Raw genomic sequence first — 26,147 nt, 5'->3', positions numbered from 1 at the left:
GGCTTGATGTCCAAGTGGAGACCAGTGACAAGGGGTCATTACTGGGACCAGTGCTGTTTAACATCTTTTTTGGCAATATGGACAGCAGGACTGAGTGTACCCTCAGCAAGTCTGCCAATAACATCAAGCTGTCTGGTGTGGCTGACACGCTGGAGGGAAGGGATGCTGTCCAGAGGGACCCTGACAGGCTTGAGAAGTGAACCTGTGCAAACCTCATGAAGTTCAGCAAGGCCAGGTGCAAGGTGCTGCACATGGATCAGGGCAATCCCAAGCACAAATACACGCTGGGCGCAGAATAGACTGAAAGCAGCCCTGAGGAGAAAGACCTGTATATGCTGGTTGATGAGAAACTCAACGTGACTCGGCAATGTGGACTAGCATCCCAGAAAGCCAACCACATCTTGGACTGCATCAAAAGAAATCTGGGCAGCAAGCTGAGAGGGGTGATTGTCCCCCTCTACTCCACACTGGTGAGACCTCACCTGGAGTGCTGCATTTGCTTGTGGGGGCTCAATCATGAGAAGGACATGGACCTGTTGGAGTGAGTCCGAAGGAGGGCCACGAAGAGGATCAGAGGGCTGCAGCACCTCTGCTGTGAAGACAGGCTGAGAGAGTCGGGGTTGTTGATGCTCTTTCACATGCAACACAGAGATGCTCTCTCTCAAATGGAAGGGGACCCACTAATGGTGAAAAACGGTATGGGGAGGAATTCTGCTGAATATAATTCCATTTATCGTAGTGCTGATTTTGTTATTTCATCCTAGTTTTTGTTATTTGTTTATATCATTGCATAGTGGTAGCAGGGGTTGAAGAACGGTAGCCTTCCTTCAGGTAAAGATGCTTGAAACCTTCCCTTAAGTATCATTTTGTTGGGTATAAATACGGTGTAGCTGTGGAGGAGAGGATGTGCTTGAGACCTCCAAGGGTATTCTTATATTAAGTTGAAAAGAAGTAATTCATAAATGAAAAGGAATTCAGACCTTTTACTTCTCACAACAAAAAGATCTAATGCTAGTCTATCAAACTAAAGCTTCCACACCATCCTTTAAAGAAAGTGCCCCATCTTTCACAGAATGGAGTGGTACATATATTCAAGCCTTCTGTAGACCATCTTGTGAATTCCAAGTGGGAGTAAGGAGAATCTGTTCTGGTCCATAAAAGCCTGAGCTGGGGAGATTTGATGTTATATCTGGAGTGAGATGATGATGCAAACGAGGTCAAGTGCCGCCAATCAGGAAATTTTATTGGAGCAGAGTGTTCATAAGAAAATAGTGATAGGAGAGGGAAGGAAGGATGGAACAGAAAGAAACCTAGCAAGCAGTCAGGATGGAGTTGGAAGAGATAGTCACCACCATGGATCCAGCGGCGTCCCGTTGGTCTGTAGCTTCTTTGTCCATCGGTGGTGGGGGTCTCCAGATCACGCACCTTGTTGTTTGCTTACGCAGTCTTTTATAGGGTATTCAGGGACGCCATTTCCCAGACAACAGCAAGCACTGCATGTCCCTGCGTGCTCCCCATGTCAGCATGCTGGTTCCGAGGGGTGCACACGGTGGCTGTGTGGTCCTTTGTCATGGACTGCACATGCCTCAGCAGGTTGAGGTGGTCGTTCATGTCTGAACGTGTCCCCCAAAACAACGTGGCCATTCCTTGACCCTGGTCGATGTCTGGTTTCAGGTGGCTGTTTGCTTATTGTCTGGTCCACAACTGCAGAGTTCAGTTAAACCACCAGGTAGTCTTGCACCAAGCTCAGCAGGGATGTAAACACGCTTTGAGACAGTCAGCTCACCATATGGTCTTCCACAATCTCCTAGACATGAGTAAGGCACCCAGCTGTCTGCTCTGCTGAAAACTGGGCAAGAAGAAATGTGTTCCAGGTCTAATTTCCAGAGGAGGTGTCAGAGTGTGGCAGAGCATGTGAAGAACTCACAGATTCTCTCTCCACCTAATTTCAGACAAACACGTAAGTGCCTATACCATAAAACACAATTGCAGTAAATCTGGGAGTGAGACCTACTTTATATGAGCTAAACAGATGGCCAGTATATGTAGGTATTAGTTTTACAAGGCAGACATAATAATTGTTTGGACATCAGAAACATTGGAGCTGATGGATGTGATGTTCAATTGAGGTGACCAAGCAGGCTGCCCATTCATTGGGCTTCTCAGTATTATAGACTGCTTCAGTTTCTGCATTTTCAAACCCCAGAAAGCTAACAGGGCGGGCTAAAGAAGAGGCTTTGATCACTTTCCTCCTTTGCTACAAACCACCCTCCTGATACCTCTCCAGGAGACTCAGCATTTCCTCAGCCAGCCATTTCAGCAGCTGATCACTAGTAGATGCCACTGGTTAAGAAGGTTCCACCTTCTTAACTTTTGTTATACAAGGAATCAGCAACCCAAATTGTTTCTGACTCTGTATTGTAGCCATTTTCTATATCATAGGACCTGAATCCTGAGACAGTTCTTCCTTTTGCAATTGTCTGCCCAATCTGCTGTTTAAATGTTCCAATTTGGTTACTACCTGGTTTTCAAATAATTCATTGCTCTCCTGTATCTTTCTTAGAAGGTATTATGTCACAGAAGAAAGGTTTGCTGCTTTTTTAGACTGAATTCCCTGTCTCTTAATTCCCTAATGTCTGTGACTGTATTTATTGCTGCTGGAAGGCCACCAGTTCCCAGTTTAGTTTAACAGGTTTACAGCAGTATTAATTCAGACTCCAGAAGCAAGTGTTCTCATATAGACACATCATTCTAGACTGTAAAATTTTAGAGAAGTGATTTTAATTTTTATGAAAGGCAGAAATAGAATGTGTTGTTATATTGGTCAGAATGGCTGTTTTGTTTGCAAGATACTTTAATTTTGATTCATTTAATGACAGCTGTATATACTTTAAAAAGAAAAAAATTAACAATGCAAATTTATTTATGACTTCCTTTCCTCATAGCATAAGGAAACATTCAAAAAGCAAGAAAAGGCAATAAAAGTCCAGAGAGATAATGTGATGCAGGATTATAATGCTTGACAATATTCTAGCAATGAACAGGATAAAACCCAACACCCTTCAAAAGACTTACGAAGGGACATTTCCTATTTATGCAAATTAGACTCATGTAAGGAATGATCAGACTAGCTTTCCTACAGAGTGCCAATTTGTTAAATGGAACAGATTGAAAATAACAGGGCATTTCACACAGGCATAGGGCATGCAGGCCTATTCCATGCTAAATGGTATCACAAACAGTAATCTGAAAATAGCATGTCATACGTTTTGTCACCCTGGCGTATACACCCATAAGCAAGGTAGTGGGTGTGTTAACCCAGTGTAAAAGCTCTCAGTTTTCCTCCTTAATACAGGCTATTTTATATTCCTAGAGAAAAGAGATCTGTACTTCCAAGCACCAGAAAAGTTGTCACATAATTTGGAAAGCTTACAGCACTTTGTAATGTTGCCGATCTGGTAGAGAAAGAATAAATTGCACCATGTGTTATTTACAAAATTAATTCCAGCTATGTCTGGATTCTTTTCTGAACCAGGTTTAGCGCCTCAGGAAAATAACTGAAGTAAAATGAAATTGCCTACGTAATATTTGTCAGAGAGAAATATTCTTTATAAATGAAAAAGTTCTGATTTTTCCTTCTCTGGAGAGCATAGCTTGCTGCAGCCATCTACCAGCTGGGAAGGGCGCTTTGTTGAAAGACTCACAGCAGGGTGCAAATAAAAACATGCCTGCTCCCTACGTCCTTTGGGCTGTTTCAAGTGATGTATTTGGACTACCTGGGCAAAGACTTGATACATCAAGCAAATGCTGCTAACATTGAGCTTTAGTCATTTGCTCTTTTTGCTTTTACTTTCGCTTTTCAGAAACGCATTTTTTGATTGCATGTGCATAGCAAGAAATCTCTCTTTGTCCACTCCCCAAACTGATGAGTTTCTGTATAACTCTCCTCTTCTCCACTCTCAAGATAAATCCACCCATGTGTCTTAATCTTGGGGTCAAACACTTTGTTCAGAACTGGCAGAAATTTGCCGCCTCATCACAGCCACCTATGGCCAATGGTTTTGTAGGCAAGAGAGTTTCTATCATCCCAGAAACTGCCTCTGCTCTCCCACACGTCAGGTGCTCAGAAGATGAGCTCTTGCTGTAAATCTATTCCCTCAAAAGCTGTCATCCAGGGGGTAAGTGGGGAGCCTTATGCAGTGCAACGTGCATATATACAATGTGCAAACTCTTTTCTTTTCCTCTTCCGATTCTTAAAAGGTACTTTTTCAGGCAATGACCAAGAAGAAGAATGGAAAGAATTCTAAACTAATAGAATGGCTAAATAAAATGGGTCACTGCAAATATTAAAACAATAGAAATCTGTGGTCTCTTAAAGGTCAGTGTGGCCCACACTCTCTGAGGTGCTCAGAGAAAAGTGTGGGGTAGGGATAATAGGATAATTCTCTTGTGGGCCCCATATGAGTTTGTTAGGGGTAGTGGTCTTTAGGAAACCTGTATGGCAGTAGGTTAACCTGTTCTCACCATATCAACACAATTATTCTGAAATTTTATCCTAACCTTCAACTGGAGCAGAGCCTGAAAACTTACAAAAACTTGGCAATTATACACACAGATGGACAGGAAGGCTCTGTGAGCCTTTAAATTGGCTTCTCTGGGACTATCTAGGCTAATGTGTCCTAGTCAAGGTGCCAGGCACAGCACCTGCAATCCTGGGGCATGGGCACCTGGTTGATGACTATGCATACTGAGGTGCAACAGTTACTGGGGAGCTGGGCGCCCTCCTTTAGGAACAGCTGACCTTCCTCCTTTGGTGTCTTCACAACTAGCTGCCAACAAACATGACTTGGCAGCTCTGGATCTGGGTAAGGAGTCTCTTGCAGGTTCTGCCAGTTTCCCAGAGCTTCCGGCTCCTCAGACTCTGCCAGATGTGTATCTTCATTATCCCAAGACTGCCGCCAACCCTTCTGAACACCCCAAAGGAGTGTTTTGACAACAGCCACAACAAACATGTCCCTTTTGCCCCTCCTCTCCTGGAAATGCCACCTTGTCCTGAGAAGCTGCTTCTTCCTCTCCAGAGGAACTTCCTCCAGCAAACTCTACTGCCTGCCTGCACAAAGATAGGATCAACAGGTAAGGGCAACTGCCACCATGTTCCCTCCTGCAGTAAAATGACAGGCTATCCCATATGGAGATACCAGCACCAACAGATACAAGCCCAATAGCCAAGCAAGAAGCTGACTCAGCAGTGCGTAGTGCCTGAAAACTCTACAGTAGGTGCAGATCTGTCATGCTTCCTCTGAAACAGTTGTTGCTCTAGTTTAGGATCACCACCTTCATCATATCAGGTTTTAAAAATCATTGCCATGAAACACAAGAGAACCACCACCACCAGCAACAACCTTAAAAAATCACCTGATGCTGCTGCTATCAAGACATTCCCCTGCCTGAAAGCCTCTAGTTCTCTCATGGTACAGCTCAGAGAATGCTGTCATCGTTTTGGGTCTTCAGGCAACATTTCTGAATCTTTTCATTCTTAATGTAAGGATAACAAATGCCAGGGTGCAAGGTTAAGGTTAGAAGGAGGAAAAGGAAAAATAAAGGACCAATAATCAATTTAGTATTCAGTAAGAGACATTAGGACTTCTGAAAAGCAGGGCAGCAATAGAGGTAGAATAAGACGGGAAGACCAGAAGCCTAAGGGGGCAGATGAAGAAACAGGAGAGAGGTGCAAGAGCAATTTAAATGCTCATAGTAACTAGCAGCTAGGGAGATGTACACAACATTTGACCTTTCACATTCATGAGAACCACTGCAGGATGTCACGGGAGGTTTTGATGAAACCCTGCTGTTGGTGCATGCCGTTGGATAGGTACTGGAGGGCATAGCTACCTTAAAACCAACATGACAATCTCTAAGCAGCGTCTCTGCTAAACACTTAATGAGCTTCTGGAGCAAAACTGTTGGCTGAATTCCTTCAAAAATTAACATTGTTCATATGCACTAAACACTGAAGTCCAAAACACTGTTTAGTAAATGGAATCAGTAAGATGTGGCATTTAAAGCTGGGCTACTGCTCTGAAACAAGACTGACTAGTAGAAACAGCCAGATTCTAAGGCTATATAACTAATGCGATTTCAGTCTACAATTTTTTTGGTTGAGAAATACAAAACTTCCTTGCTTCATTCTTCTGTTACTCACTACACTACACCCTTGGGAACACTATTCTTAAAATTATGGGAATGCATCATGACCTTCTGTCTGTCTCACATGACACCTCCCACAGAGATGTCCAACCTCATGTGAAATGAGCATGTAAAGAGATTAAAAAAAGAAAAAGGAGATGACATTTCAGACCTTCCAAATTTAGAAGACTGGGGGGGGGGGGGGGCAGGGGGGAGGGAGGGCAGTAGGAGAAAACCCCTGTTATCTCTGCACAGCATGCGTGTTTGTGAGTTATGATCTAAGTAATTTTCCTATTAGCATTAGAATTTTGTGGGCATCTGAAGTACAGAGGACCCCTGATGTGATGAAGTCTGTGCAGCTTTCTGTCTGCAAGTGCATGATGAACTGTCTGGAATAACTGTGAAAAGAGGTAAAACTTTATTACCACGCATCTAAAGTTGGTTGGGGAAGCCTGTCATATCAGAGAGGAAGACTGAAGTTAATGAGCTGCTTTCAGTGTGACAGCTTTCATCAAAAGAAGCTGTGTTTCCACATCAGGGTACCATTGAAGAAAAACTACTACAGAATCAGTGAGAGGCTCCATAATTAATAAGGCACAAGAGCACAATACTGCTTAACGCCACATAAAAATTCTCAACTGTGGGTAGTATCAGCATGGGCCTTCATTTACAAAGACCCATTCACTACCCTGGAAAACCAGGAGTTACCAGTCTCACTAGGATCTGAACTGGTACACACATGGAATTGCAGTTAGGAAAATAATAATATGTTATTGTTTGGGGCTACATTCTGTCCTTTCAATTACTTCAAAATTAATTGCATTGATGCTTCTGTTTGGTACACCTACTTCAAAGAAGACACATACAGCACTTGGCCAAATATTCAGCAAAAAAATAAGGCTGAAAGGCATCCTAAATGTTAAAATGGTTTAAAGTTATAGTCAGTATACTCCAAGCAAGCAGGAGGCAGACAAGTTTGGTTGAGAAACTGCTTTTAGACAGCAAGCGCTTTGCCTGCACCCAATCATTTCAGCAGAATGAACAGTTATTCAGAGAATAACAGATTTCCTGAAGGAAAGAAGCAGCATATTAAAACTATTAATTAAAGAGATGTTCTATTCAAGTCTAGGAATAGCAGCCTTTTTGTTATACATATGTGAAATAAAGTCATAAAAACAGACAGCAAGCTTGAATGCTTAAAGATACAAAAGCTTATTGTTTCACCTGGAGAAAATGAGGGAATAGCTTGTGTTCTCTCCATGTCACACCTTTTACCACTGTAATACCAGCCTGAAGTCCGAAGAGGTAAGAGTATATAGAGGTAACTAGAGTCTAAAGAGGTAACTAGAGAGGTAAGAGGTAATTCTAAAGAAGTAACGCAGGCTTTAATAATTAATTAACATTGTTTAGACTCATTCAATAAAGATTTTAACTCCAGGTACATCTGAGAAGGTGGAAGTTCTGAAGGGTTTCAGAAAATGGCTTGAATAAAAATATTAGCCAAAATACTGTGGTTTTTTTCTGTAACAGGAGCAAGGACAATTAGGAATATTCTGTGTACACATTAAATAGCATATTTGAGATCTAAAATGGACCCATGGACATATTACATCAATAAAAGGATGATAAAAAGTAATTTTAAAACCAGTCAAGCAAAAGACATGTTTTAATCCTTTCATAAGGTATAGAAGAGGGTATGAAAACAACATTGTCCTGTTCCTAATCCTAGTCTTAAATTTCCCAAACACTCCTCCAATTAGTAAATAGCAAACAGAAATGAACAAATGTATTACATAGAGGCAATAAGCCTCAAGTTCAGAAGATGTTAAGAATAGTAATATGCTTAAGTATTGGTAGGTATTGGTAGCATACTAGAACGGTGATAAAAATCAAATTCACAGATTATTTTTGTTATGCAGCTTGTGATTTAACATTAGGAATTGTAAATTAAAGCTCAGAAAACTCAAACCTTTTACTGTGACCTGACATATTTAAATCCTGCTCTCCAGCACTTTATCTTCAGTTTAGAAGCTGGGGCAGAGACTCGCAAAAACTTGTGGTTTTTAACATAGCACTTAATGTTCTTCTGAAACATCTGCTATTGCAATTATAAAAACTCAAATTCTGATGCTGTAGCAGTTAGGAGTTGTATTGTGTGTGTCACAGGGAATTCCACACTGATTAACTACATGTTTGGAATTGATGCTGGGAACTTTTATATCTTGTTCTTACCTTGACCCGACTGAGACAAAAATAAAACGAAACCACCTTACCTGAGCCCATTCCTTTCTGAACATCTCTACTTACAACAAATTCCTGGCTTTATACAAGGAGGTTGCCCCAGTAACATCAATTAATCTAAAGGCTCAGATCCTGAAAAAGATCTGAATAGGACACTTGTAGTCAAAAGTGAAATCCTCAGACCTTGCGTTCAAGTAAACCACAACCTTTTAACTACTGAATTCTGAAAATTAGTTTACTAATACAATGAAAAATTAGCTTTGGGTAAAATCTAGGAACATGACCAATTTGATATTTACTGAGCCGAAAGTCTTCAATAGGCATTAAATATTTCTTTCCCTGAATTGTTTTCTGAGGTTCTTAGCTTTTGCCAGGCATTGATCACACATGCTAAACTTTAACAGAAGATAAACTATTTTAGTGAAACGAAAGTTAAGTGTGAAGCAAAGCTTTATGTAGTTTGATGTTCTGCTCTAAGAGTTTAATGTTGTTAAATATTGCTTTAGAACCCATTCAGAAGGAATTCTTATTTAAAAGGTTTGGAGAGTATTTTATACATAGTGAATTCTCAAATAAACCTAGATTTGTTACATACAGTACTTGGGAACTGTAACTAACATTAAATAAAGGCAGTGCTATATTAATTCATTTTTTGGATAGCAGCACAATGAAATTTCTAATCGTCTTTACCCTAATAAAATGCATAGGTAAAAACCTTAATCCAAGACTCTCAGGGTATAAGGAATTATTGTTCAGTATTTTGTGATGATTAGAAAGTTCCTCTTGCCCTTCTGTCAAACACCCATGCTCCTCAAGTCCCTTTCCCCCTTCCCCACACACTATAAATTCTTGTGTTCTGTAGCCTCAATAAATAAATACGAAACTCATGCATTATATATTCCATGTTAGTGCTTTAGCATCTTAACCATTTAAAAATAATTTTCAGGCAAAAAAATCTTGTAGAAATATCAAAAATGGTGCAAACCATCATTGCAACAAAACAGAAAGTTTACATTAAAAAACATTTCTCTTTCTGGGAAGAACAATATTAAAATTGCATCCTCAAAGAATTGTATTGGTTCCTTTTTTAAATTATTTTTACCAATTACCAAATCTTTTCTATATGGCCTATCATCTCAAAACAATTCCTACTTACAATAATTGCGTCTTACATGTCTGCATTTTCTTATGAAAGCATAACTGAGCTTAAAATTTCAGAATAAATGCTTTTAATTCAGTCACTTTTGTTGTTCAGTATGCATGGTAATACAAAAATAATATCTTTATTGACACAAGTAACTATTAAATAGGAAATGTCATTTTTTTTAGCTGTGGACTTTAAGGCATGCACAGTGGTTTTTGTAAAAATAGTTCCATATTCATTTTACATAAGTCTATTAAATTATGAATAGAAATCCATGATATCAATCTAACAATCTGTATAAGTAATTCTGCTGTGCATATGTAATGCTGTGTTAGACTACTACTGAAAAATTCCTTGAAGTTTATAAGGTTTGCATGGGCTCCAGCAGACTTTCCGCAATAGAAGTCTGTGAGATTTCTATTCCCTTTTGCAGCTACTGTTGTCAGAAACTTTATAACAACAACTTTTCTTTGCAGCGCTTATTCTTCTAGCTTAATCCAAGACACAGTGGGGTACAGTCAGAAGAACAGAGACAGAGGCAAAATGTTGTCTGAACTTGGGCATGTAGAATAATTTTTCAAATGAAATTATATGCTTACTTTGATTTAAAACTTAGCTGTGGAGATACAAAGAAGATGAAGGAATTATATTTCTTAAATCTACTTAATTTCTTAGTCTGTATTCTACTGAAAGGAACAATAACCGATTTACTTTAGTGTGAGGAGCATTTTGTCCAAATTATAAAGAAAGCCATAAATATTTATGTGTTTTCTCCCCCCAGACTTTCAACCATTTTTTTCTGAACTGCTTGACTTACTTAAACAAATAAATCAATGCAAATGGTTGTGTTTGCAGATCTAATTCTATCACAATCAGTGTAAAAGCTAAAACCAGTTCAGAAACATGACCAACAGAAATTGGTTTAGCCTTGGAAGCTGATAGAAAACTGAAATCCATCAGGTTTCTAGCGATGTGGACCACATTTCACCGAACCTTCAAGGATGCACAGACTTTCTAGGCAGGTTTTGGGTGACAAAAGGAGAAGTCAGCTCCAGATCACTTGGTGTTCTTGGGACTCTGGTCTCTGAGTGGTGGAAGGGCTATAAGACCTTGCAATTCAGTGCAAACTGGCCTAGCCCCAACTCCAATTTAGTCTGGCCAGAATCAGGAAATACCTTCCTTGCTCCTCATCCCTTTTCACTTTATTATCCCCTTTTTACAAAGCTATCTTCAAGACCTTGTTTTTATATCTGAAAAATTACATTCAACTTCTAGTTTAAGGCTTTGAGACCCATTTAGATTATCCATATTCTGGAAGTGTGATGACAGAAACTGAATGGAGGAGAGACATTCTTTTATTCCTGGTTTGTAACTCCTGTTGTCATGCATGGCCATTTCCAATGTTTCACAAACAGTCATTTGTCTTTGTCTTCAATTATTCATGCAGCATTTTCACTCCCACTCTGTCCACCTTCTGCTCCAAGAAGGAATTTAACTGGCCTCTCATTTTCTACCTACATTTTCCTTAATTTTACTGTTCCTCTGAATACTGTTCCTCAATACCCAAATGCACATTTCCCTATGGTATACACATTTATAGAAGGTTCAGGAATATCCATTTGCTGGCTTAATTGATAAGAAATTCAAATTACTCTGATAAAAATTCAGTGCCCACTTTGTTTCCTACTGACTTATTCATAAAAAAGTCACTATTCTCTTCCATCATTTAGTATGCACAGCTATCTTACACTTGTATCATCCATTTAAGAGGATTTTTGCTCAGCAAGTGTAACCATCATTGAATTACAGAATTATACGATGGCATTTTCAGATACAAGCATATCTTGAAACAGATTGGTTTGCAAAAACTCCAGAAAAAATAATTGCTTGGGATCCTTTAGTGATATTTTGTAATAGAAATAATTAAAAATCTTAACTTCTCAGTGGGAATAACTGATCCAGGGCTCTTCTAGCTACAAATGAGAAAGTGCACATAGAACTACCTTCCAGAAAGAGATGTTTTTTTATTGGTAAAAGTGAGCAGAGTATTTCATATTTAAGTTCTCCTTGATAGTGAGAGTTTGGACTCAAATTTGGCCAAACAGTATGCTGTTGATCATAAGATCTTTTTTAAAAAAAAGTATACATTGATTATTTACCTGTAACCAGAACTGGGAGAGATGGAGTCTACTCTACTCCACCCTCGCAGCCAGAAAAAGGTTACTTTAGAAGCTGTTTCTGACTGAAGTTCTGTCTGACTGGGCCAAAAGAATACACTTGGAGGAGACAGCTGTGTCAATACACAATTTCACACAGTCAACAGGGTGAACAGCTGGTAAAATTTTTAAGCCAAAAGTTCTTATTTCACTTGATAAGCCTGGAGAATAGTACTGTATGAGATTACTCCAATGGCACTAAAATGACTTTCATGATAATGAATGAAAAAGTTTTATGTGAGGGTATAGATACTTGTGAATAGTAAATACACATTTTAAGTATTCTAGAGTACACCTGTGGTTATTTGAATTTCATCCATAGGTCTTAGACTAATTCCATCAGACTCTTGGCAAAAGATTTGAACCCTGTAAGGGTCAATATGCTACATCCAGGCTGGCAAACTATCCCATTGCATTATTCATCAATACATCTGACAACTCCCTAGCTTCTGGTAAGCACGACTGTGGTTGCTGGTGATTGCTCTGCATGCTTTCACAGATCTGGTGATGAAGAATGGACATACCTTCTCCTGTGCAGAACATCAACAGGAAGTAATCTTAACTGGCAAGCTTTTAAGTGTAAGGGATTGGAAATCAAAATTCTAGTCAAATAATTTAAAAGCAACTCATCTGCAAAATTAGGAATGTAATCCTCTCTCATCTTTCAGCTGCCTGTAATATGATAAACACAGAACTTACTTAATTCCTTCCACCTGCATTTATTGAGAATTGTAGCTCATAGACACTTGAAAGTTTGAAATGAGCACACAGAAAGGAAAAGTTAAAATGCCCAAATCAAAGCATTCACTCATTCTTTCACTCAGGAAATCATTATAAGCCCCAGACATATTTCCATGCACTTGCAAAATAAGGACATTGAATTTGTCACTGTCAGCCCCTCACACCCTTACTCATATGTAAATTTAAGTAGTTATTTTATTCAGTTCCCTTAGCTCAGAGTTTGAAGACCCAATCTCCTTAGTGTGATACTATGGATTAAGATCAGGATGGGAAAAAACCCAGAACTGCAAAGTTAGTATGAACTCACTCTTCTTGGTCTTTGAAGTTCTTAAACCTTACTCGGATTTTAAAATACATTAATTAAATTGTCAGACTTTTCTGAGAGAGACTGAAATGTGAGGAACCCCTTCTATTTTCCTTTCACTGTCACAACCATAATCTAAGTGAAGGCAACAATTTCCATCAGAAAGCCTTGTGTTCAGAGGTAAGAATGAGATGGAAAACCTGACTTGTTTGATTTCCTGTGGCACACAGAGGTGTTACAGGGCTATTTTTTCCTGGACAAGCCCTCTTAACCTTCAGAAAACGTCTCTGAATAGAGTCTGGAATCTTCAAATATTTACCCAAGATTTCACTACGTTACAAAGTTTACCAATTACTCCAGGAATATCCCAGATACGCCTAGCACTACAAGCAGCTCTGTAGGAGCATCATATTCAGTTTGCCTCTGATTTAATGCAAGTGCTTTGTACTGACTCACTGTAAAGTTGATGTGTGCAGTATGACTCAGTGTAAATGTGAAGATCATCTGCACTGTGCATGTATTTCTGGCTGAAAACACTGAAAGCCCCAACACAGGCAATTGAATTCACAACATCCCACAAGGTGAAGTTCAAACGATATAAAGGTGGACCAAGATGCATTGCAGTCCACTTGATAAATTAGCCACAATTAAAATGCTGTATTCCCTTAATCTTTAGCAAAACCCCTCCAATCTCAAAGGCAAAAGAACCCTTTCTGACCAAGAGTGAATGCAGTATTGAATGTACTTGGCTGCAGTCTCAGATGGAAAAAATGCAGCCAGATTTCTGCAGATTTATGGTATTATACAAAAGTATTTTAAACATTGGGGAGGCAAAGCATCTGTCTAGGTCTTTGTTATTTGTTTCTAGTGCTAAATATGGCTTTGAAACAATTAAATGCTCTTCATATACAAAGGTCTTACTGAAGTAGATTAAAATAGAATGCTTAAAAACAGGCTTGTCTTTGCAGGTTGAGATCAGAGAAACTGGAAAAGAAAAATGTTTTTTCAGACCTTCATTTTTAGATGCTGACTCTAGATGTTATTGTCTACTTTTGATAAAGATTGCTCGTGAGCCCAAGAAGCACTGCTTAAATAAAGCTATAGAGTCAGTGTAGCTTCAATAACTGTTAAAAACCATGAAAACTTTTACAATGCAATTTATCACTTCAGTTGTCATCACAGCTGGGCATACAGTAGGAAAATACTAGAGATGCAAGTAAAATAGAAAGGTTGCTAACCAGTCATGGCTTCAGAGATATATTTGAAAACATATAAATACAATATTTAACTATTTGAAATTGTAATGCATTAGGCTTTGAGGGAGAGGGAAATCTGAAAAAAAAAGCACATTTGTCAATGTACAAGAAAGCGAAGGATTTATATTTCCCGTGCATGTATGCCTGGTTCCATCTCCTTACTTAAGTATACAGAGGCTTATCAAAAAGATAAGAGCATATAGGCGTTGTATGAATAATATGAATATGGTCTGTGTGAGTGTGTTACAAGCAGTGTCACCCAAACATATGCGAAACATACTGCACCATCAAAGCCAGTCATTTAGCTAGCCATTCTGAGGTGACAGAGGTGCAACAGTCATCTTCATATCATCAGTTTAAAGATGGAGAAATGAAAAGAAAAATGGAAGAAATATTCCAGAAGCTACCACATCCTGTAAGGCATGCTCATAAGAGTATTCCTACAGTATAAAAACCACCTAAGATTTAAAGTCCCTCTCAAACAAGAATGTGTTGTGAATTCCTTTCTTTTTGCAGAGTAACTTGTAAATTCAGCAGAAACCAGAGCAGGCTTATCTCCACCAGTCAATGTCCTGCAGTAAGGCTTTCAACTACTAGAATGATTCATACTCCAGTACTGTTCTACTTTTTTTGTCAATCAACTGTGCAGGAAAGAAGTGCAGGCTCTTCTCTAATAATAAACTTTATATAGACCAATTTTTACAAAAGTTCTGCTTAAACCCCCGCCCTCCGCCCCCCCCCCCCCCCCCCCCCCCCCCCTTTATATCACTGAATTATGGTGAGCACCAGAGTGAAGATGAATGGACTGGTGAATGGATGGTACAGCAATCAAAGCTGAGCATCAGCAAGGTTTGCACTGCTAAAAATAAGTTTAAACAGAAATTAGATTATTTATTTTCTTGATATTAACCCTTAAGATGCAAAGGTTTATTTTAAGCTATCTCTTTGCACTATTGTTGTGAAAACCTACAATGGCATCCCAAAATTCATAAAAGGAAATGAGAAAGGAGAGGGCAGGGTAGGGTAGGGTAGGGTAGGGTAGGGTAGGACAGAGAAGGGAAGGGAAGGAAAAGAGAAAAAAGGAAAAAGAAAAAACGAAAGAAAAAAGAAAAAAGAAAAAAGAAAAAAGAAAAAAAAAGAAAAAAGAAAAAAGAAAAAAGAAAAAAGAAAAAAGAAAAAAGAAAAAAGAAAAAAGAAAAAAGAAAAAAGAAAAAAGAAAAAAGAAAAAAGAAAAAAGAAAAAAGAAAAAAGAAAAAAGAAAAGAAAAAAGCCAGGCTTTTTACCATTTTTACCATGCTAGGTATACTGATGAAATGTAAGAACTCAAAGCCATAAAAACAATCAGCAGAGGTGAAAAATACACTTTCCAGCTGTATGTGTGCCTTATTGACAAATCTACACACAGTGTGTTTATTGGTCTTGTATTTATTTGGAAATATCTTAGCCACACCACTTTAGATCTGTATTAAATCTCCCAAAGGCAAAAAATTATTTTGCAAACTGATGTTGTAAAAAAAACCATGTAAAGTTGTGGGTTTAGAATGCATTAATTTCAGTTTCCAAACTTAAAATGACTGGGTTAGAATCTTAATCTGGAGAATGTCAGCATTTATTTAAAGACATCATCCTTCAATCCAGCCTCCGAGAGGATCTTTACTAGATAAATTCACAACCCAAAAGATCAACACTGTTTTCAGTTCTCCTGGTTCTTTTTCCAAACAAGGACAAAAGCTTCCTTAACATAGATATGGCTGCTGAGCTGTTGAGCTATAATTACAGTGCAGGGGTTAGAACAGTGGCTGTTCTCTAAAAGGTATTAGAAGAGAGATCATATGAATGCCTGCTTTCATCCATGTCAAGGTTTATTAAAAATTGAAAATTAGTGCCTGAAATGGAATGGCAGCCTGAAGGTTGTGGTAATCATCTTTGTGGAAATATACTTATCTTACCTAATAAAAGATAATTACCACTGAACACGTTGTCTTTAAAATTACAGTACAAAAGGAAGAATCTAGCAACATACTAGAAGATGTGATTTTGACAAAGGACCAGTCACAGCAAAATCTGACCATTATACAATGGTATTGAGAAACATGGAATGGGACTTTTCTGAAATTTCCTTCTCAGGGTCTCCAAAGTGCTGTAGCAACATCTCCATTCAAATGTACAAAAAATTGGCCTATAGCATTTTTGCCTGTTCTCAGTAGTTCTGTGAAGGAGCTTTGCTACATACACCTGGAGGAAGAATTTAACTACAGTCCCCACCCCTATCCTCATCTTACAAACAAATTAGGAATTTACTGTTATTGATACTTCATTTTAAATTGATTGAAAATGATATTTTTTTGAGCATGTGGCAGTCCCTTTCTTCTGTCTTCTACTGTTTTTGGGGAAAGAAGCAGCTGAGTCGAGCACATGCCAAAAAACCGTTCTAGCCCTTTCTCGGGATGCCCCAACACAACACACGTAGAGCATGCCTTCCTTTGCCTGGTGCGTGGACACAAAGGCTCCACCACCATGAATATGCACCTGCTGTGCACCAGAAGCTGCAAAAGAAACTAAGAACAACAACTAACAACAAGCAATTTTACCCGTGCTGTAATTTATCTGAGCACATACTATGCAGTATTTTATAGTTTAAAGTATGTCTGACAAGCAACACAAATTACCCTACCAGCTGCCTCTTGTCCCTTCCTCTGCCTTGGCATATCTCAGCATTCACACACAGGATGGGGAAAGGTACTAGAGAAAAAACTGCAATTAGGTGCTACTGGAACAATCAACCCCTTCCTTAAAGAAGCAGAAGTCTCCAGTGTAACTTTTTCCCTTCATTTTTCTTTTTCATGGGAAGGGTGAGAGCAGTAAGGAAGCAGCAGCAGAGGCATGCATTCTCAAATTGCACAGACTTTACTTCATGAGAGATACCTAGTCTGGAAGCTTACCAGCCAAGGATTTCAGAAGCTCTGCAAAGGCTTTGATATTTTTCAGAAAAAAAATAGAGCATTCTTTCCACAACTGCTCATCTATACTTCAAGCCCTCAAATGCTCACTGCCTGAAACATGTAATATTATCCAAACACCTGCATATCCTTTTTCTATAGACTTTTCCTCAAATTTTCCTTAGAAACTTTCATCCTCTCTGGGAGGCAATGTATTTTGAGCGTGGGATGATTTTTCAGGTTCAAGAAAGCCTGCCAGCAAGCTAATTCCCTCAGCTCCACCACAGTCTCCCTACGTAGGAGGCATCTAATTACCTAAAAAGGACACTAAACTGCCTCCTTTAAAGAAACAGTTAACAATCAAAATGGTCCTTTAAAAACAAAACAACAAACAGATTATGAAATTGTAGAAGTTTGATGTTAAGTAAGTAGAGAAGTGTTTGTGTTTTCTGAATGAACTCTGTTCTGATATGTACAGGAAGTTTATCTTGGGGGACAAATAATTCAAACAGAAGCAAAATATGTTATCGTATTATGGGATGTGACTTCTTCTCTTTTTAGAAATCATCAAGGTTCAGAGTAAGAACATTCTTTAAGACCACTGTTATCTTCATGTTAACAGGAGGTAAAAGTGAAGGGAGAGGAGAAGAGAGCACTGAGACTGTGTTGAGAAATCAGTGGAGTAATAAATAACAGAAGTAACGTTAGAAATTTCAATACACAGTGATCCTGTTTCCCATTTGATGCACAGATGTTAATTTAAATCTTATTTGGAAACTGTACCTTTATTGTTCTGCACTTTTGCAATAAAATTACAGTTATCGAATTGTAAAATGCTGCAGTGCAGATATGGGAACTATTAATCTGATTTTATTGTTAGAGACCGTCTTTTTTTGTTCTTTTTCCCCCTCCTTTTTTATTACCTAATATTTTGTAGATTTCTATAGTTACTTAAATCCTTCACACCGGCCAAAATTTCCTATTGATTTTAAAATAGCTTCTATATTTGCAGGAGAATCAATCAAGCAAACAAATAAGTAAAGTAGTTCTATTGTGAAAGTACAGAAACACTGAACCAAGTAGAGTCTTTTACTCAGAAGTACAGAAATAGCAGTCTGTTCTGAAAATTTGGTTTTCCTTGTTCTTTTGCTCATGTACTGATACTTCTTTTTCCCACCTTTACAGCATTCATATGCTGCGGGTATCCATAACAGCAAATGAAATGAAATTAAATAAGTGCTTCTACATATGTTCAATCTCATATTTCAATCCAGAGTGTTACTTTCTGCCTTGCTGTGTTTGCTTGGGTCTTGGCAACAGAATGAATTTCCCATGAGCTTGCAGGAATAGTTTTTTCATGATATGTTCAGCTTCAAGCATGGACCCTGAATTGTTTTTGTTTTACCTTTCATTTAAGGGTACCCATGATGGAGCAGAAACAGCAGTCTCATGCTAAAGCCAACAAGCACCATAAGGCTCGTTTGGAAAGTTCAAATCTCTGGTGAATAGCTGGCTGTTTCTCTGGAGAGTGTTTCCACCTCGTGTTCTCATCAGCAGTAGCCTGCTTATCAGGTTCAACGCCAGCTTCTCCTCCAAAATTTGAACTCGTTATTTCATACACATGCACACAGTTATTGCCTGAGGTTATGGTCTTGAATCTTGCTTAATCAATAACTTCTAGTTCTCCCAGGGGTTCCTGTATGGTCTCAGTGGTAAAGCTTCCTCTACTTGAAGGCAAGATTTTGAAAGCTGAGATATACATATGGAGGGAAAAGGAGGAAAAAAATATCAGAAATGGGAATATTAAACAAATGACGTTCTGAGTAATACATGGATAAAACTAATTTATAGACTGCTTTGCTTGATCAAGCAAATCCATCAATATGGATTTTAATTAATAGCAATATCCTAAGCAAGCCAAATTGAAATTGAAGGAAACCACAGTCTGCAATCACAAATCTGATTGAACTGTTGTTAGTGTGCTGGGCACATTTACCTGGCGTTGGGACTCACGGCAAAATTCAGACAGTGATCTTTGCTCTTGAAAATCATGGCACTCGCAATTTAATTCTAAACAGGCTGGAAATAAACAATATTAGGAATTACAATGTCTGTGAACAAAGCATTCCTAATGATAGGGTTTGCATTTCTTTTTGCAGCAAGTTCTCATTGTTTAAATATGCATTCTTATTTTTCAATCCCTAGGTGCTAATCTTCTTACTTGTTTTTTATAATTAAATGCTAGACTCTCAGGCTTTATTTGTCTGTTTACACAGATGGAGTACTGCATGTTAACAGGAAATCTCTTCAGGGATTTCTGTGCTTCTTCTGTAAAGAAAGGGCAAAAAATTTATTAATGTCCCCACTTAAAAATGACCCTGCATTTACTCTCCATATTAATTAACGACAATTCGAAATAAAAAGACATTTATAGTGCTGTCCTGCTTTTATACACATTGTGTGCTATGCTATGATATGCTGTTGTAATTTCTCCATATTTTCTAACATAATTAGCATAATTTTCTAACCAACCAAGCCTTATCACTCTGAATTGCAATATTTGTACGATAACAACTATTTGTTCAAATATGTGTATGAAACATTGCTATTTTCAAAGTCAGAAGGAAACAAAGATAGCAGTTATCTTTATATGGAGACTGCCACTTTCCACATCAGTGGAAAGAACGTGCAAGTGAAATTCCTGGGTGATAGACTAATTTAAGGTTAAACAAGTTGATTCTGAGGTAACTTTCAGAATTACTAAAGACAAGAACCTCAAGTAGTCTCAACACTTTTCCTGTTAGTTAATAAGCATCATTTACTCAGCATTTATTTCTTTTTAATAGATGATAGTTTAGAAATAGAAGTATGATAAAACCTGATTTTTAAATGATGTTGATACTCTAAGGTAATTTACAAAGCATACTCATTGTAATTTACAAAGCATACTCATTGTAGGTGTACCTTCACGTCAAAATACCAATAACTGGCTACGTATGATAAAATAATATAAGTATTAGATAATATTATGTAATTGGCTTAGTGTTATTTTATATAAAATTTAAATCAATATTGTAATTTTACTGAAGCTTTAGCTAAGCTCCAAATATTCCAAGAAGCTGAAGTCTTAACACTCTGTAAGTCTGGAAATGAAAAACTCACAGGCTGAAATTTTCTCTACCTGTTAAATTATAGAGAAACCTATAACCAACTGTAATGCCGAAAGGATTTGATATTTTATGAAAAGCAAAAGCAAAAGCAAATCCAAATCAAAACTAAAAACAAGCCCTATCAACTTTTCCCTGAAATTTAGTAGTAGTATATGGAGCTTTAGCTGTAGTTCCGAGGAGAAAGTGCAGTAAATCTAGAATTTTGTTTAGAACTCCAGAACAAAGATTTGGGATGCCATTTCCTGCTACAATGCATTGTCAGTGTGTTGGGGTTTTCTATGAAGATTTTTTTTTTTTTTTTTTTTTTTTAATGGAGCTGTTGCTGTTATTTCCATTACAAATGCATTTAGGGAAGATCTGGATATACAGGTCAAGTTTTTCTGAAGTTTCAAAGTGAAAATGATTTTTTTTTTCATCTTTACTTAACTTTCAACTCCCTGATTCATTTGGAAAGACACATAAAAATAGAAGTGATTTAAGACAATGTAAATTTTACACTAATCCAGACGCTAATTTTTTCTTTATTCAGCCAACCTTAGTCAGAATTCAGGTTGCTGATGGTGAATACATAAAATATCATTGTCAACAGCATTTGTAAGTAGCCTTGTGGATTCCCTGCCACAGCTAGCTGATGATGGGAATTTTACAAAGCTTTAATACTACAGGTCACAGATTAAGAGAAACCAATGTAACAGATGATTCCATATGCCTCAGTTTGGTTGAGCAATCCGAGAAACATAAAAGGCACACAATAATGTCAAAACTCTTTAAAAATAAAGCTTAAACGCTTTGTTCTAAATCATTATCCCATGAAATAGAAAGAAAAACAGATTTCAAAATAGGAAAAAACCTTTGTCATTCTAACTCAACTTTACTCAGAAAGAATTAGTAACTTACATGCCCTGTGGGAGTGTCGGGACATGGCATGCCCCTCACAGCACTTGCGCCAGAGGTTTGGGTGCCTGTCTAAGGCACAGCCATGAAACCTTGGATCTGAGTACCATGAAAAAACTGCGTAAGAGCTGGGCAATGACTTTGTCACAACTGACCCTCACCCTAACCATGGACTTCACTATCTGGTTCAACCTTGGCCTTGTTTTGTTACTAGGTGCTTGTCTGGTGGCCATGGGGTCACTGGCTGACCCCTGTTCCCACTGCTGGACCAGATCCTGACTTCTTGGCTTGACCTGGACTTAGTGCTGTGGGCTTGTCTGGTGATCTGGACTCTCAACTGACTCCAGTTATTATTGCTAAACCTGCCCTGCTCTCCCTGCTCAGATCCTGTGGGATGGTCCCCTTCTTGGTGAAAGGGACTGTCCCTGCTCACCTGAGCCTCTAGTTTGCCTTTCCTTCTCCTGGATCCCACTCCTATTGCTCCCTGTCTAGGAAAATCTTGATAAGATTTTAATTTTTACATGAAAATATATAATCTTTTTTTTTTTTTTTTTTTTTTTTTTTTTTTTGTAGGTAAAACATCAGAAGAATCAGGGGGGAAATTAAGTCTATACAATCATTGTTATAATCTCACAGAATGACAATGGGTCCATTACTAAGTTTTTTACCACTTTCTGCAGAGCATTTGAAACTGCCCACTGACAGAACAGGGCATGCTGAAGATGGACTGTGGAGGTGATGCATTGTTTTGTGTTATTCCCACCTATTGTTCTGACCAAAAATTCACCAAGATGCTAGGAACTCTAAAGCACTATAATGCTTCTTTGGTGCCAGACGCAATAATTTTTTGAGAAACCATATGAAATAGGGGTACCACTTCCAGAGCCTTAAACGATGAAACAGAAAACCTGAAATTCTGGTCCCCTTGGACTAAATGTGAGCCTTACCATTGACTTCCAGTATGTGCAAATTCACTTTTGATTATCATATACGTATTTGATAAGGTGAACCCTAAAGTATGTGTTCAATCACCTTCTCCCCTGTAAAAAGGAATGTAAGAAATGTCACACACCGATGTTGAAAGAAATGTCACATTCTTGTGCTGACAAAACTGTGAAGGCAGTCGCCTGACTTCTGCTCAAAAGCCCTCATTTGTTTTTAGGTGAAATGGTGCACGGGCAGAGGCAAAACTGGTGAACGGAAAATAACTCACAAAGCTGGATGTTCCTGTTTGCTGACTGGTATGCACTGACGCCTTGAATCACAGAATCAGAGAATGGTCAGGGTTGGAAGGCATCTCTGGAGACCATCTAGTCCAAGCCCACCCTGAACGTGAAGCAAGCAGTATTCTGCTCAGATAGGAACTTCCGATGCCAGTCATTAGCACAAGGTGCTGTCCCCAGCAAATGGGGACAGATGGCAAAATAATTATTTTGCAAATAGTAGTGAGCACATTAAGAGTTATAGCTTCAGGTAAGCTGGAAGAGATTCTCAAATGCCAAGCTTCAGGTGGTCTGTGAAGTAAGGTTTTGGAAATACCAGCAATTAGCTCCACTGCCTTATAGTTTGTCCATCCAAATCCTGGTCTTGGCTTGGAGTGGCTGGTGTATGTCAATACTTTGACAGATGACATTTGTTCACTTAAAATGACACCCATCACGCTGACTTTTGTTCTGAAGATCTGAGAGGTTAATTGAATGGATATGAAGAATCAGCTGGGCTAAAATTGCCTCCACTCCAACTCAGAAATACTAAGCCTCTGGACTTAATTTAAGACTCCTCTCTTTTGTGCACTAGACTGTATCATGTAGGCAGTTTAAAGGAGAAAATGTTAATAAAAGACAACTTAATTTTTTAATTTGCCTATGGTAGGAAATTTCAGTACAGCACCTTAGTGGCTTCTGTACCTGCCAGTGAGACTAAGGTTTTTCCCATCTAATATATTTGTGCCACTATGTAAGGGAAAGTGAGACATGATCTATTTTTTTTAATCTATTTGCAGGTTTGCTTATGACCTTCAAAACTAGAGTTCACAGATAATTATTTAATAGCTGTTTGGGGGGGATCTATGGCGAACTTCAATTTAATTTCAAAAGCCACACATTGCAGACTTCTGTTTTAGATGCAAATTAATTAAGGGTACAGTCATTGTATGCTGTATTCAGTAGGTAATTATGAGACAGTTTGGAACATTTCTGTGAAGTATTATGCTTAGTTTTGTAAAACAGCAGGTTGTGTTTGAATAAATGAGCACAGTAAAATCTACTTTTCTTTTTTTACATCTGCATTACCAAATAAAGTTAAATTTCTTTTTGAATTGGAGCAGATTTGAGATAAAGACAATATAAGTAGACAGTGTAAAGTGCCTTGTCGAAGGAAAATATTGCCTTAGTTGGAAAATATGCTTAGATGATTTTGCAGGGACTATGGTTGTAATCTTACCCAAGATTGCTTCATGTTTATTATAAGAACCTTTCTGACTGATTGCATTTCAGCTGTTTTCAGTTTTAGGGAATTTCAAATTACTTTTGTTTCTAAGATGACAGGGAGTATACCTTTCTGCAGTTACTCTTAAGCTGCAGATGTATATATTAATCTTTTTCTTCCCCTGCTGACAACAAAGAGATTATGTACAGTTTATGTGTTTCATGACAATAAAAATTCAGAATTCTGTTTATAAGGCTTCCTGTATTTTGCTTTTCCTGTGAAATTTCTATAATGTATATAAAATCATCATATAGCTTTATTCTTTATGTTACTTTTGTTTTGTATATTTTTCAGTATGCAGTTCTGAATATTTTTGCTTCATTGGAACTAAAAGTGTTTCTGCAAATATACACAGGTATAAATCTGAAGTTAGCATTCAAGTCACTAGTCAAACGTGTTTATATGTCTTCAACATTCATCGCTGCTGAGATTATTTGCAATTTTATTTGCCTACCCTTGAATTGTGTCTTATCTTCCAAATTTCCCATCTTTGTCTCTCTACAATCTACTGAACGTGTCAATGATGAATTGGCAAAATAAGACCTTGCTAATGGGAAAAACGCAGTGGAGAGCTTTTCTTTCTTATGACTTTTTCCTGTGAATGCTAGCACCACTAAACACTTGGTTTTCCCGGTCTAGGTACACAAGGAAGACATATCAGCCAAACAAGTGAAAATTATTATTAATGCTAGTATTCACTGAGGTGTTCCATCAGCTTTGTCCCATCTGTAATGAAGGTTCATTTACACCCTGAAATCTTAACAAAAATTCAACAATAAATGCCAGTCCTCTTGGGATGTGGCTACAATGGTATATATTTCATATCTATTTAAATATATTACAGTATTAACTGTATTTGCTGCACTTTTAAAGGAGAAGTAGTATTCTTTTAAATCTGCTTAGGAATATCAACAAAAAAATACATATGGTTTACAAGTTCATATTTCTAAACTAGGTATTCACCTATTTTTTCATGCAGTCCCTTTGATTTATATCCAGCTTCTGGTCGCTCAACCACCTTTGGGACTCTGCTTCAGAATTTTACTTTCTGGATATCATTTTATTTTAGATTGATACTGATACAACTTTATATTGTGTTTTAAAATGTTTTTTAAAGATCTACTTTAATCACTATCACAACTTCTTTTAGTTGCTTTAGATTTCTCACTTCTTGATAACAACATATATGGTGAAGATCTGAAAGACTGTAAAGTTGAAGTAATGAAGTTCTTAAATTTTATACAGTAATAAGATTTGGGCATCTGGTATTCCACCAGAGGCTACTTAATTACTTACAGTTTAGAGCTTAAAACCACTAAATTTAGCCTGTAAGATTTTTTTCTGGACCCCCAGGTTCAAATTTTGCCTTCAGATCCATCCACCTTAAGGATTGTGCTTAGAAATGTCAAGCTCTGTCTTAAAGCCGGTAGTATTTCTACTACTGCTCTGCCAAAGCTACTAAAATATTTTTTCTAATGTTAGAAACATCATTTGAAATAAATTAAATGAGAACTTACATTTGATATTATTTCAACATTAACATCGAAAGACAGGAGATTACGGTTCTGGTGTATTAATGTGAAGAATTCTGCTTTTAAATGCATGTATTATAGGCATTCATAGATATAGCAAGCTGAGGTGAATTAGACCACTTCCAAGTACTTGATGTATTATTTGGTAGCTTAAAAAAAAAAAAATAAATATTTTAAACCTTTCATATTCTAATTTTCATACGTATTCAGACAATGTGGATACTACTTACAGATAAAACAATGAAATCTGCAAAAATGTGTGCTTTTAGGATTTGTGTTATGGTATAAATCAAATGGCTTTCTTGGAGTGACACCTCAGATAGGACTAGTGACAACAAAGTGCATCAATTCATAACACATTAACAGTGCTGTGAATCCACTAATAGTAAAAAAATATATAAATCAATCACTAATATTCTGATATATTGATTGCCTGAGAGTACCTCATATACTCATAGTAAATGCCTGACTAATTAGCTGAAGTAAATATTTACAGAATTAATCCAGAACAAAATTTGCCCCATCAAACTTCATTATTAGGTATGGCAACCAGTTTGTGGAGATTTATAAAAATGTAACACAACATAAAATAGAATAATGGAAAAAATGAATTTTATAAGATTTTAAGAAGTTGTCTTTTCAAATTTTTAGATTTTCAGTTTTTCCTTCTCTGCAAAATTTCTAGGAGCACCATTAAAGGCGCAGAGAAACACCTGAAGTCCCCACATACAGGGACATAGCTGAAGGCATTCTTAACATCTGGCACAGAAGTCTGTAGGGGTTATGTAGAAACTTACATTCGACATCTGTGTTTGAAAAAGATTTGAGGGCTGGTATTTTTTTTTTTCAACTAGTAAAAATAAGTCCAATCAAAAATAGCTTTTCACATAAAAAATAAGGTTTCTGTTTTCCAAATTAAAGGGAAGTGTGAGTCTTCATCACAATAAATGTCATGAATTAAATTTAGTTATAGCTTTCAATATTTTCTTATTAGGATACAAGTACGAAGCTGTATTTTTTGAGTTTATTATAATAAT

This window comes from Falco cherrug, chromosome Z, assembly GCF_023634085.1.
Source record: "Falco cherrug isolate bFalChe1 chromosome Z, bFalChe1.pri, whole genome shotgun sequence".
NCBI lineage: Eukaryota > Metazoa > Chordata > Aves > Falconiformes > Falconidae > Falco > Falco cherrug.
The sequence above is the reverse complement of the archived record's forward strand: the minus strand, read 5'-3'. Positions refer to the sequence as shown.